A 12,570-nucleotide genomic window follows, 5' to 3' on the forward strand; every position below is an offset into this window, starting at 1 on the left:
GGTTTAGGGGGAGTAATAAGTAATCCTTGTAGGTTTAGGGGAGATGATATCCCAGCAGGTTTTTGTAGTAGGTTTAGGGTCTAGTCATCCCAGCAGGTTTAGTGTCAGTAATCAAGTCATCCAGCAGGTTTAGGGTCAGTAAGCAGGTTTAAGTCAGTAAGCAGGTTTAGGTCTCAATCCCAGCAGGTTTAAGTCATCCCAGCAGGTTTAGTGTCAGTAATCAAGTCATCCCAGCAGGTTTAGTGTCTATGAAGTCATCCCAGCAGGTTTAGGGTCAGTAATCAAGTCATCCCAGCAGGTTTAGTGTCTATGAAGTCATCCCAGCAGGTTTAGGGTCAGTAATCACGTCATCAAAGAAGATTTAATGTCTATGAAGTCATCCCAGCAGGTTTAGTGTCAGTAATCAGGTTTTCAGTAATCAAGTCATCCCAGCAGGTTTAGTGTCTATGAAGTCATCCAAGCAGGTTTAGTGTCTATGAAGTCATCCCAGCAGGTTTAGGGTCAGTAATCACGTCATCAAAGAAGATTTAGTGTCTATGAAGTCATCCCAGCAGGTTTAGGGTCAGTAATCAAGTCATCCCAGCAGGTTTAGGGTCAGTAATCAAGTCATCCCAGCATTTTTAATGTCTATGAAGTCATCCAAGCAGGTTTAGTGTCTATGAAGTCATCCCAGCAGGTTTAGGGTCAGTAATCAAGTCATCCCAGCAGGTTTAGGGTCAGTAATCAAGTCATCCCAGCAGGTTTAGTGTCTATGAAGTCATCCAAGCAGGTTTAGTGTCTATGAAGTCATCCCAGCAGGTTTAGGGTCAGTAATCAAGTCATCCCAGCATTTTTAATGTCTATGAAGTCATCCAAGCAGGTTTAGTGTCTATGAAGTCATCCCAGCAGGTTTAGTGTCTATGAAGTCATCCCAGCAGGTTTAGTGTCTATGAAGTCATCCCAGCAGGTTTAGTGTCTATGAAGTCATCCCAGCAGGTTTAGGATCAGTAATCAAGTCATCCCAGCAGGTTTAGTGTCTATGAAGTCATCCCAGCAGGTTTAGTGTCTATGAAGTCATCCAAGCAGGTTTAGTGTCTATGAAGTCATCCCAGCATTTTTAATGTCTATGAAGTCATCCAAGCAGGTTTAGTGTCTATGAAGTCATCCCAGCAGGTTTAGTGTCTATGAAGTCATCCCAGCAGGTTTAGGGTCAGTAATCACGTCATCCCAGCAGGTTTAGTGTCTAGGACGTCATGACAGGTTTAGGGTCAGTAATCAAGTCATCAAAGAAGATTTAGTGTCTATGAAGTCATCCCAGCAGGTTTAGGGTCAGTAATCAAGTCATCCCAGCAGGTTTAGTGTCAGTAATGAAGTCATCCCAGCAGGTTTAGTGTCAGCAGGTTTAATGAAGTCATCCCAGCAGGTTTAGTGTCTATGAAGTCATCCCAGCAGGTTTAGTGTCAGATTAAGTCAAGTCATCCCAGCAGGTTTAGTGTCAGTAATGAAGTCATCCCAGCAGGTTTAGGAAGTCATCCCAGCAGGTTTAGGATCAGTAATCAAGTCATCCCAGCAGGTTTAGGGTCAGTAATCAAGTCATCCCAGCAGGTTTAGTGTCAGTAATCAAGTCATCCCAGCAGGTTTAGGGTCTATGAAGTCATCCCAGCAGGTTTAGGGTCAGTAATCAAGTCATCCCAGCAGTGTAATACTCTCAGAATTGGTCATAGCGGGTTTAGTGTCTATCAAGTCATCCCAGCAGGTTTAGGGTCTATGAAGTCATCCCAGCAGGTTTAGGATCAGTAATCAAGTCATCCCAGCAGGTTTAGGGTCAGTCATCAAGTCATCCCATCAGGTATAGGGTCAGTAATCAAGTCATCCCAGCTGGTTTAGTGTCTATGAAGTCATCCAAGCAGGTTTAGTGTCTATGAAGTCATCCCAGCAGGTTTAGGGTCAGTAATCAAGTCATCCCAGCAGGTTTAGGGTCTATGAATTCATCAAGCAGGTTTAGTGTCTATGAAGTCATCCCAGCAGGTTTAGTGTCAGTAATCAAGTCATCAGGTCCCAGCAGGTTTAGTGTCAGTAATCAAGTCATCCCAGCAGGTTTAGGTTTCAAGTCATCCCAGCAGGTTTAATGTCAGTAATGAAGTCATCCCAGCAGGTTTAGGGTCAGTAATCAAGTCATCCCAGCAGGTTTAGGGTCAGTAATCAAGTCATCCCAGCAGGTTTAGGGTCAGTAATCAAGTCATCCCAGCAGGTTTAGTGTCAGTAATCAAGTCATCCCAGCAGGTTTAGTGTCAGTAATCAAGTCATCCCAGCAGGTTTAGGGTCTATGAAGTCATCCCAGCAGGTTTAGGGTCAGTAATCAAGTCATCCCAGCAGGTTTAGGGTCAGTAATCAAGTCATCCCAGCAGGTTTAGGGTCAGTAATCAAGTCATCCCAGCAGGTTTAGGGTCAGTAATCAAGTCATCCCAGCAGGTTTAGTGTCTATGAAGTCATCCCAGCAGGTTTAGGGTCAGTAATCAAGTCATCCCAGCAGGTTTAGGGTCAGTAATCAAGTCATCCCAGCATTTTTAATGTCTATGAAGTCATCCAAGCAGGTTTAGTGTCTATGAAGTCATCCCAGCAGGTTTAGGGTCAGTAATCAAGTCATCCCAGCAGGTTTATTGTCTATGAAGTCATCCCAGCAGGTTTAGTGTCTATGAAGTCATCCCAGCAGGTTTAGGGTCAGTAATCAAGTCATCAAAGAAGATTTAGTGTCTATGAAGTCATCCCAGCAGGTTTAGGGTCAGTAATCAAGTCATCCCAGCAGGTTTAGTGTCAGTAATCAAGTCATCCCAGCAGGTTTAGTGTCTATGAAGTCATCCCAGCATTTTTAGTGTCTATGAAGTCATCCCAGCAGGTTTAGGGTCAGTAATCAAGTCATCCCAGCAGGTTTAGTGTCAGTAATCAAGTCATCCCAGCTGGTTTAGGGTCAGTAATCAAGTCATCCCAGCAGGTTTAGTGTCAGTAATCAAGTCATCCCAGCAGGTTTAGACTCTATGAAGTCATCCCAGCAGGTTTAGGGTCTATGAAGTCATCCCAGCAGGTTTAGTGTCAGTAATCAAGTCATCCCAGCAGGTTTAGGGTCAGTAATCAAGTCATCCCAGCAGGTTTAGACTCTATGAAGTCATCCCAGCAGGTTTAGGGTCTATGAAGTCATCCCAGCAGGTTTAGGGTCAGTAATCAAGTCATTCCAGCAGGTTTAGTGTCAGTAATCAAGTCATCCCAGGTGGTTTAGGGTCTATGAAGTCAATCCAGCAGGTTTAGGGTCAGTAATCAAGTCATCCCGGTAGGTTTAGGGTCAGTAATCAAGTCATCCCAGCAGGTTTAGTGTCAGTAATCAAGTCATCCCAGCAGGTTTAGGGTCTATGAAGTCATCCCAGCAGGTTTAGGATCAGTAATCAAGTCATCCCAGCAGGTTTAGGGTCAGTCATCAAGTCATCCCAGCACGTTTAGTGTCAGTAATCAAGTCATCCCAACAGGTTTAGGGTCTATGAAGTCATCCCAGCAGGTTTGGTGTCTATGAAGTCATCCCAGCAGGTTTAGTGTCAGTCATCAAATCATCCCAGCAGGTTTAGTGTCAGTAATCAAGTCATCCCAGCTGGTTTAGGGCCTATGAAGTCAATCCAGCAGGTTTAGGGTCAGTAATCAAGTCATCCCAGCAGGTTTAGGGTCAGTAATCACGTCATCCCAGCAGGTTTAGGGTCAGTAAGCAAGTCTTCCCAGCAGGTTTAGGGTCAGTTATCAAGTCATCCCAGCCAGTTTAGTGTCGGTAATCAAGTCATCCCAGCAGGTTTAGGGTCAGTTATCAAGTCATCCCAGCCAGTTTAGTGTCGGTAATCAAGTCATCCCAGCAGGTTTAGTGTCAGTAATGAAGTCATCCCAGCAGGTTTAGGGTCTATGAAGTCATCCCAGCAGGTTTAGGGTCAGTTATCAAGTCATCCCAGCAGGTTTAGGGTCAGTAATCAAGTCATCCCAGCAGGTTTAGGGTTAGTAAGCAAGTCATCCCAGCAGGTTTAGGGTCAGTTATCAAGTCATCCCAGCCAGTTTAGTGTCGGTAATCAAGTCATCCCAGCAGGTTTAGGGTCAGTTATCAAGTCATCTCAGCCAGTTTAGTGTCGGTAATCAAGTCATCCCAGCAGGTTTAGGGTCTATGAAGTCATCCCAGCAGGTTTAGGGTCAGTTATCAAGTCATCCCAGCAGGTTCAGGGTCAGTTATCAAGTCATCCCAGCAGGTTTAGGGTCAATAATCAAGTCATCCTACCAGGTTTAGTGTCAGTAATCAAATTATCCCAGTAAGTTGAGGAGGAGCAATCTTGTAATCCAATAAGGTTTGAGAGGATTTCCAAACATTTCCCTACAAGGTTTTTTAAAAAGAGAAGAAAAAATGAAAAGTAAATATATATGTTCCATTATGAAAACAAAATTATGACAGGTTGATCAGGTATTATGAAACAAGATTTCAGATACCCATGAACAATCAGTGATTTTCTATAACTGCATCAAACAAATAAAACTTTCATTTCAGTAATAATTACCATAACTTTAGTATGCATTGTACCTACACCCATCTTTGTATCCCAAAAACATAAGATTAAAAAATCCCGCCCTCCCTACGACCATGAGCCTTCACGTCATGAACATAGAGTTATCTCCCTTCCTCTTATCTTCATGGCTACTGGAGTTGGTGGACGTGCTATAATCCAGCTGAGTGTCTTCTTTTCCTTATAGCTTAAGTTTCGTTTATAGCCGAGTAATTAGCTATCGGCTTTTTGCTTTAAACCCATCTGTAACATTAACAGTCTTTTGCAGACTTTTAGTTGTTAATTATCCAGCTTTTTAGGCCTTTATTCGGCCAGCTTTTGATCGGCCTTTGTTTGGCCATTGTTATACTCCACGTACCGAGAGCGTGTCCACGTATTTTGCGCCGTTCGCTTTTTCGTGAAGTTTTTTCGCTATTTTTCGGTCGTATTATTTATTCGACCGCCTTTATTGTTTAGCTATTTTACTTTTCGTTAGCTTTTGCTTTCGTTCGTATTTGTTTGTTGGAGTTGTGTTTTTTCACTCCATTTACTTTTTGTTACGTTTATTTGTGATAATAACTGTTGTTATTTACTTATCATAACAATTATGGCTAGTTCAGGGCTGCGTCGTGGTTCGGCACATGAGTGTTCTCATTTCTTCGGAGAGCAGGACCCCCATGATGCCTGTCCCTTATGCCTGCCTTGCAGCGAGACTGCGCCGTGCGAACTTTGTTTGCACGACGGGTCCGCTGTAAAGGTTCCCCTGTCCAGGCGGCGAACTTCTCACCAGAAGAGGGATTCGTCCTCATCATCCGGTAAGAGAGGTAAGCCATCCAGGTCATCTACCCCCGGTCCTGAGCCGGTGAGTGAAGTTGTCACTGCTGGGGGTGTTCTCGCTCTGAGCTCCGCCCATGTGCAGGGGTTGGCTCCCCCTGTCCAGGCACGTCCTGGTGTAGGGGGGGAGCAGCCCAACCCTGACACGGAAGTCTAGGGTCGAATCGGCCGGTAGCTCCCGACAGCCGGCGGTGCTACCGTCGGAAAGGGACTTCCGGTCACAGGTCTCTGATTCTTTCAGGGACTTCGGCACATCAGGTGGCATCGTTGGTGGGGGCTGCTTGACTCCGGACCGGTACCTTCGTGTATGGGGTCAGTTGCCACTGACTTTTTGTCAGGGTTGTCAGTGGCTACGGGGATTAGTGTCAGTGCGGGGCCTGGGTTCCTACCCTCACAGGTCTCTGGATCTGGGGCTTGTTGCTCGAGCCCAGGTGCAGGGTTTCCCAGGGGGCTTCCCCCAGGGATTTGGAGCCCCAGGTCAGGCTTCTGGTTTCCGGTCACCTTTTCCCCTGGGCTCGGGGTGTAGGGGTGCCTGCGGGCACTCAATCCCGGGCCAACCTGCGGATGGTTCTGGGTACCAGCAGTTACCCAGCGGTTACAGGCTCAGCCTGTACATGGCTGGGTTTACACCTGGTGGGAGTAGAGGTTCATCCTGGTCCTTTGGACAGTGTGTCCAGCCCCAGGCTCAGACAGGCCAGTTTGGCCAGTTCTGGGGTCACTCCCAGCCCCAGGACCGTTCCCATTCCCTCAGGGGTTTGGGTTCAACCCCATGGGTCTTCCTTCATGGAACCCTTGGGGTATGGTCTCACCCCCTAGGAGAAGATTTAGCAGTTCTGAATCCCCCCCAACGTTCTGCTACTGCGGGGGTCATTTGCCGCCGGTCCTAAAAAGTGCGGACCCGTCAGTTTTCTGTCCTCAGGGGTTGGCTTCCAAGCCTACAGCTACGGCTGTTAGACGTTCTACGTCTAAACGCCGTATAGAGGAGTCCCCCTCTCCGGAAAGGGCTCCTCTGGTGGCCTCTGTTCCTCCCAGGGTGACTTCAGTCGCTAGCGAGGAGGAGATGGACGCTGAGGGTATGGGCTTGGCAGAGGATGATGATGTGATCCATCTGTCTCCTGGGTGCTCAGCTATTGATCCGTCCGAGTCATCTGAAGATGACCCTTCCGACCAGGAGGGTTCCCAGGGGGTAGGGGGCTTTGAGATTGCTGAAACCAAGGCTCAGCATGTTCTTTCGGGGATGCGGGCCCTACAGGCCGACATCTCCTGGATTCTACTGCTGACTACGCTACACATGACAGGCAACTGGCCCCTCAACCAGCTGGAGTCGAGAGAGCTGGCTGTCTGACCCGGCAAATCGGTGGACCAGGTGGTGCTCGAGGCGAGAGAGCACCACAGGATGGAGAGGATGTTGCGCCTTTCCATCCAAGTTCTGTCGTATATAGACTTCCTGACAGTGAGTCTATACAAGGTATCTGACTTGCCTTAGGGTCGGGTACCAGAGACATAACAGGCCTATATTCAGGACAGACTCACAGCTGCCCTGAATGCGGCGTTAAGGGCATCGACAGCCTTACAGGTCTCCCAGCTTGCCAATGTCCTGTTGGCTAGGCGATTTTCAGTTTTGAAGAATGTCCCAGTCGAGGAACCTTATCTTTCCCGCCTGTTGACTGACCCTTCTCTGGCTCTACCCCTGTTCAGGGGAGCTCTCCCTTCTATTCAGAAGGATATGAAGGAGGGCTCGGTCGCCTCAGCACTTCAAGGGCAATAAGGGGAAAGGTAAGAAGGGTAAGAAACCTCCTGGGGGTAAGAAGAAGGGCTCCTGACTCTTTCTTCTCCGAGACAGAACAGGGGTCTGGCGGGATGGACGGTGGTCCTCCCGTTCAGGTCTCTTGTCCTTCTCCCGCAGGCTCAGGCTCCTGATGGGCGAACGTAGATTCTCCTCACTTCAAGATGGAGACCCCACGGGGCATCATGGCCTCCATGAGGGACGGGATGTGGGCAACTTCGGTAGATCTGAAGGATGCCTATTTCCATATCCCCATCAAGAAGTCGGCACGGAGGTTCCTCCGTTTCACGTGCAACAGCAAGGTCTTCCAATTCCGGGCCATGTCCTGCAGGCTAACAACAGCTCCTTTGGTATTCACCAAGCTGCTGCAGGTAGTCGTGGGATTTCTTCACTCTTGCGGAATAGACGTCCACATCCCTTATGCTTCACAGGGTGAGGGAATCGCTAGTGAAGGATACCCGGCTGGTCCTGAAAGTCTTGGCAGATCTGGTCCCCCTCGGGGGGCTTCACATCAGACCTCTCCAGATGTTCCTCCTGTCCAAATGGGTTCCGTCATCCAGGAAGTGGGAGTCCTGGATAACTCTCACTCAGTCGGTCAGGGAGTTCGCTCGCTGGTGGACCATTCAGGAGAATGTTCGCCATGGGGTTCCTCTGACCAAGCCTGTCCCCTCGATGACCCTGTTCACGGATGCTTCCATGACAGGATGGGGAGCTTACCTCGATGGCCATTGCTGCTCGGGGGAGTGGTCTGGGGATCAGCTCTCGGAGCACATCAATGTGCTCGAGATGAGGGCAGTTCTTTTGGCACTGCAATCCTTTCGGGGGTTTCTGCAGTCCAAGGCGATTTGTGTGGCTACCGACAAGTCTACAGTTGTCGCGTATCTGGAGAGACAAGGGGGCACCAGGTCTCGCGTCCTGTGTGCCATCTCCATCCGCATCCTTCTCCTCTGTCAGGAGATGCAATTGTCCATTGCAGTCAAGCATCTTCCGGGCAGGCTGAATGTGTTGGCGGATACCCTCTCCAGGCGCCGCCAACCGGTGTTGACGGAATGGCAGCTGTGTCCCTTCGTTCCTTGCGAAGAATCAGGTCCCTGGGGTTCTCGCCCGCTCCCATCAAGATTCCGGTTTTGACTAGCTCGGAGGAGAGGGATAGATTGCTTTGTCCCTGTAGGGCTCTTAGGTTTTATCTTGATAAAACCAGGGGGGGCGGGGCTCCAGATCCCGTCTGTTTTTGCCCATCAAACAGGGACATCGAGACATCTCCTCCCAGTCTGTGTCTAGGTGGGCATGCCAGGTCATTAAGTATGCTTATGAGCACTCGGATGACCAGGCTCTTGCGAGGGTGAGAGTGCGGGCTCATGAGGTAAGGGCCCTCGCTGCGTCCTCGGCCCTCCTTAATGGGTCCTCCTTTCAGGAGGTCATGTCTGCTGCCTTCTGGCGGGGCAGGGATACGTTCACAGATTTTTATCTGTGATCCCTAGCTTCCCACTCAGAAGGTTTGTATTCTTTGGGGCCTCTGGTGGTTGCACAGTCTGTGGCTGTGTGCCCTCCCCCCCGTTAGCCCCGGGGCTTGTCTTTTCCGTTCGGCGGCATGTGGGTTACAGGTTACCTGCTCGTTCACGGGGAGATTCCCCTTCTTCTTCTATGCACCCTGTCCCCCCTCCCTACCATGTTTAGTTGTGCTAGATGGGCTGCCTGGCTGCTAGTCACCACTACGGTAAGACGAATTCGCATACTAAAGTTATGGTAATTATTACTGAAATGAAATTGAGGTTTTTTAATGTATAACCAATTTTCATGAGGTAATACTTACCATAACTTTACGGAGTCCCACCCTATCCTCCCCTCTTCCTATCTGCCTGGCTGCCCCTCTGCGGGTGCCCCATAAAGGCTAAGAGGAAGGGAGATAACTCTATGTTCATGACGTGAAGGCTCGTGGTCATAGGGAGGGCGGGATTTTTTAATCTTTTGATTTTTTGGATACAAAGATGGGTGTAGGTTCCATATTTGCATACTAAAGTTATGGTAAGTATTACCTCATGAAAGTTGCTTTTACATTCAAAAACCTCAAATTTACTCAGATATGATATTGAGCTGGAGAGAATTCAAGTCATTATGCATTACTGAAGCCTCAGTGGACTGAATAAAACAAGCTTAGCATGTTTAATTTCTGCTTGTCTTCTTAACAGTGATATATGATTTGGTATTCAATGAGGACCTCCATAGTTTTTTGATACAGTTTTACACCTGAATCGGGTTGTTTCCCTCCCCCGCATTTCACTAGGAAACTTTGGGTTCCATCTCTCTATGTACTGATACATTGTACAATCTCTGATGAATCTACAACAGCTACAATACCACTGAGACAGAATTTCACGAGGAAACTTTGGGTTCCATCTCTCTATGTACTGATACATTGTACAATCTCTGATGAATCTACAACAGCTACAATACCACTGAGACAGAATTTCACTAGGAAAATTTGGGTGTTAAAATCTTTAGAGTTTTCCCCCACTAAATTATTGATCATATTTCCATTAACTCTCCAAGGAGAGGACCAAGGAGCCAAATGTTGTATATCCGGTAAAAGAATTTGGGAAAATCAGGATTCTTAACCAAAACTAGAATATCTGATATTTTAGTTGTAATCACATCTTTTATTTCTGATAATTTCCAGGTGAATCATCTCTGGATCTCTTTAATTTTAAATATATCAGGCAATTTATACAAAATGTGCAAAGTATGTCTTCAAAAACATCATATATAAGAAACATTGTTAAGACCTTTAAGAGGTTTCCTTCTGAAATTAGACTTCCACAAATTGTATGTAAATGTAACACAAAAATAAACTCCTCAAACAGTCATCCATTTATATATATATATATACATATAAGATACGGGTAGTGGTAACCATGACAACAAAGTGGAGAGATGGGTGAACTTTTGACCCGTGTATGTCTGATTCCCTGCTTACTTTGTCTATAACTTGATTTATGTAGCTGTAGTGGATTGATGATTGGGGAACAACACAAATTCTCCTATCAGTAATAGTGGGCAGACATTGCTTCTTTACTAACTTTGGAAATTTGATTTTACACCAAACGTATTTAAGCATGGACCCAGTGAAGCCAACCTTCAGAATCCTTGTATGTTTGATACCAGAAACAATTCCTGTTATAATATTAGATCTGTTTTCTATTGGATTTGGAATTAGATTTGGATTTACTAGAACTCGTCTGACAAAGTGTGTACGATGTGTGACTACACGGTAGAGCCGTCCTCAGATCCTACATGTAGTTAACCGTTAATCAGGTAATCTGGACCCTTCCATCAAAGACACTGCGGTTTTCCTTCCAAGAAATTGTTGTAGATTTTTTTTGTAAATTGAATCCTGTCAGATTGTATTCATCTTTCCAGGCACTATATCCACAGTGAAATTATTAAACAGGCATCCCTGTAATGGATGTAGTCATTTTACTCGCAGATCGTTTGATAGAAAATTAATTTGAGAAAAAATCCCATTACTCGGCTTGTCCTGAGTTTCAGTTGCTTCTGATGCGTAATACACTGTGACATACTGGTGACTCTGCAAGATAGAAAATTAATTTGGATGAATTTGACATTTTATTAATGTTCAAATGGTAGGATAGTGATTTCATCAATAATTCGCATTAGATAACACTATAGTAAGCCATCATTGGGTTTACATAGATCAAAGAGATAGCATATTGAATAAAAGCATGGAAAGAGGGTAAAAAAAAAACAATCACAACGTCAGATATTTACATTGGTGGGCTAACACCATGTCGCAAATCATTCCCAGCATGCATAAAACATTTTTGTCGGTAACTAGGATTGATGGGGTGGGCTGGATTTTAACTTCATTACACAGATACCATTACCTAGTTCTAAGCAATGGACTAGAACAGGAAAAATGGAAAACCTTTTAAAAGGTTACAAAGTCTCTCCGACATCAGCACATGCATGTCGTCGTTTCAGAACCGTGAATGTCAAAGGAAAGTGGACACAGTAAAGCCAAGTCTATCACGCACACTTTAATGGCAAAATGTAGCATGCTATATTTAGATAAGAAAGGAAAATTTAATTGATGTTGTGATGAACATGGATTTTAGAAATATTATATTGTAATCACATTTTATTAATTTTGGTTGAAGTAAATTTTATGATCTAACACACAGTGTATAAAGAGCTAGTGTTACCACAATGCTGTATTTACTGGACATACTTGGTGTAAGAAGATATTTTATTAAACAATTGTTTGCTCTGTATAAATTTAATGATGCATCCGCGTCAGTTTTCAAATATCAGACACATTAAAATTAATTTTTCATTTTCATTGATTTCAGTGAAAATCACATTCAACATACAGTGTCAAAAATTGCTGGATACATCTTGACCAAATATCATCGGTGAATCATGAGTGACCCTTCAAGGGCACAAATTACAGAAATGTTCACCTTTCAGTCATAGTGTGTAGAGGGACAAGACTCAAAACAAAAATTAGGTTCCATACTGAATATGGGAGTCAAACTTTACCCTTAATACTTGATGAAGAAGGGCCTTGCTCAATACAGAAAGAAAGAGTCAATCTTTAAACCCATTACTGGGTGTAGAGGGGCAAGGCTCAATACAGAGAGAGTCAGTCTTTAACCTCATTACTGAGTGTAGAGGGGCAAGGCTCAATACAGAAAGAAAGAGTCAATCTTTAACCTCATTACTGAGTGTAGAGGGGCAAGGCTCAATACAGAGAGAGTCAATCTTTAACCTCATTACTGAGTGTAGAGGGGCAAGGCTCAATACAGAGAGAGTGAGTCAATCTTTAACCTCATTACTGGATGTAGATGGGCAAGACTCAATACAGAGACAGTCAATCTTTAACCTCATTACTGGATGTAGATGGGCAAGACTCAATACAGAGAGAGTCAATCTAAGCTAATTACTGGGTGTAGAGGGGCAAGTATCAGTACAGAGAGAAAGAGTCAATCTTTAACCTCATTACTGGGTGTAGAGGGGCAAGGCTCAGTACAGAGAGAAAGAGTCAATCTTTAACCTCATTACTGGGTGTAGAGGGGCAAGGCTCAACACAGAGAGAGTCAATCTTTAAGCTAATTACTTGGTGTAGAGGGGCTCATTACTGAACATGTAAGCTAACCATACCCTCGTTACTGGAAGCGATAGATTGTAGAAGGTTACATGTGCAGATAACTGAGAGGGTAGGTTGTGGGAGATTCCATGGGTACAAATCACTCGGAAGGGTACAAGTACAGTACTCAGAAAGGGTAGGTTGTGGGAGATTCTGTTGGTACACATCACAGGGAAGGGTACAAGTACAGTACTCAGAAAGGGTAGGTTGTGAGAGATTCATTGGGTACAAATCACTGGGAAGCGTAC

At 45.4% G+C, this 12,570-nt stretch overlaps 1 protein-coding gene across 1 annotated transcript in view; it reads left to right on the top strand.

Moving 5' to 3' along the window:
* Positions 1-12,570, top strand: part of LOC132565490 (polycystin-1-like protein 1) — a 153,002-nt gene that overhangs the window by 121,253 nt on the left and 19,179 nt on the right. The gene's annotated exons all lie outside the window — the stretch shown is intronic.

This window comes from Ylistrum balloti, unplaced genomic scaffold, assembly GCF_031769215.1.
Source record: "Ylistrum balloti isolate Yb309-2 unplaced genomic scaffold, AGI_CSIRO_Ybal_v1 Utg369724, whole genome shotgun sequence".
Lineage (NCBI taxonomy): Eukaryota > Metazoa > Mollusca > Bivalvia > Pectinida > Pectinidae > Ylistrum > Ylistrum balloti.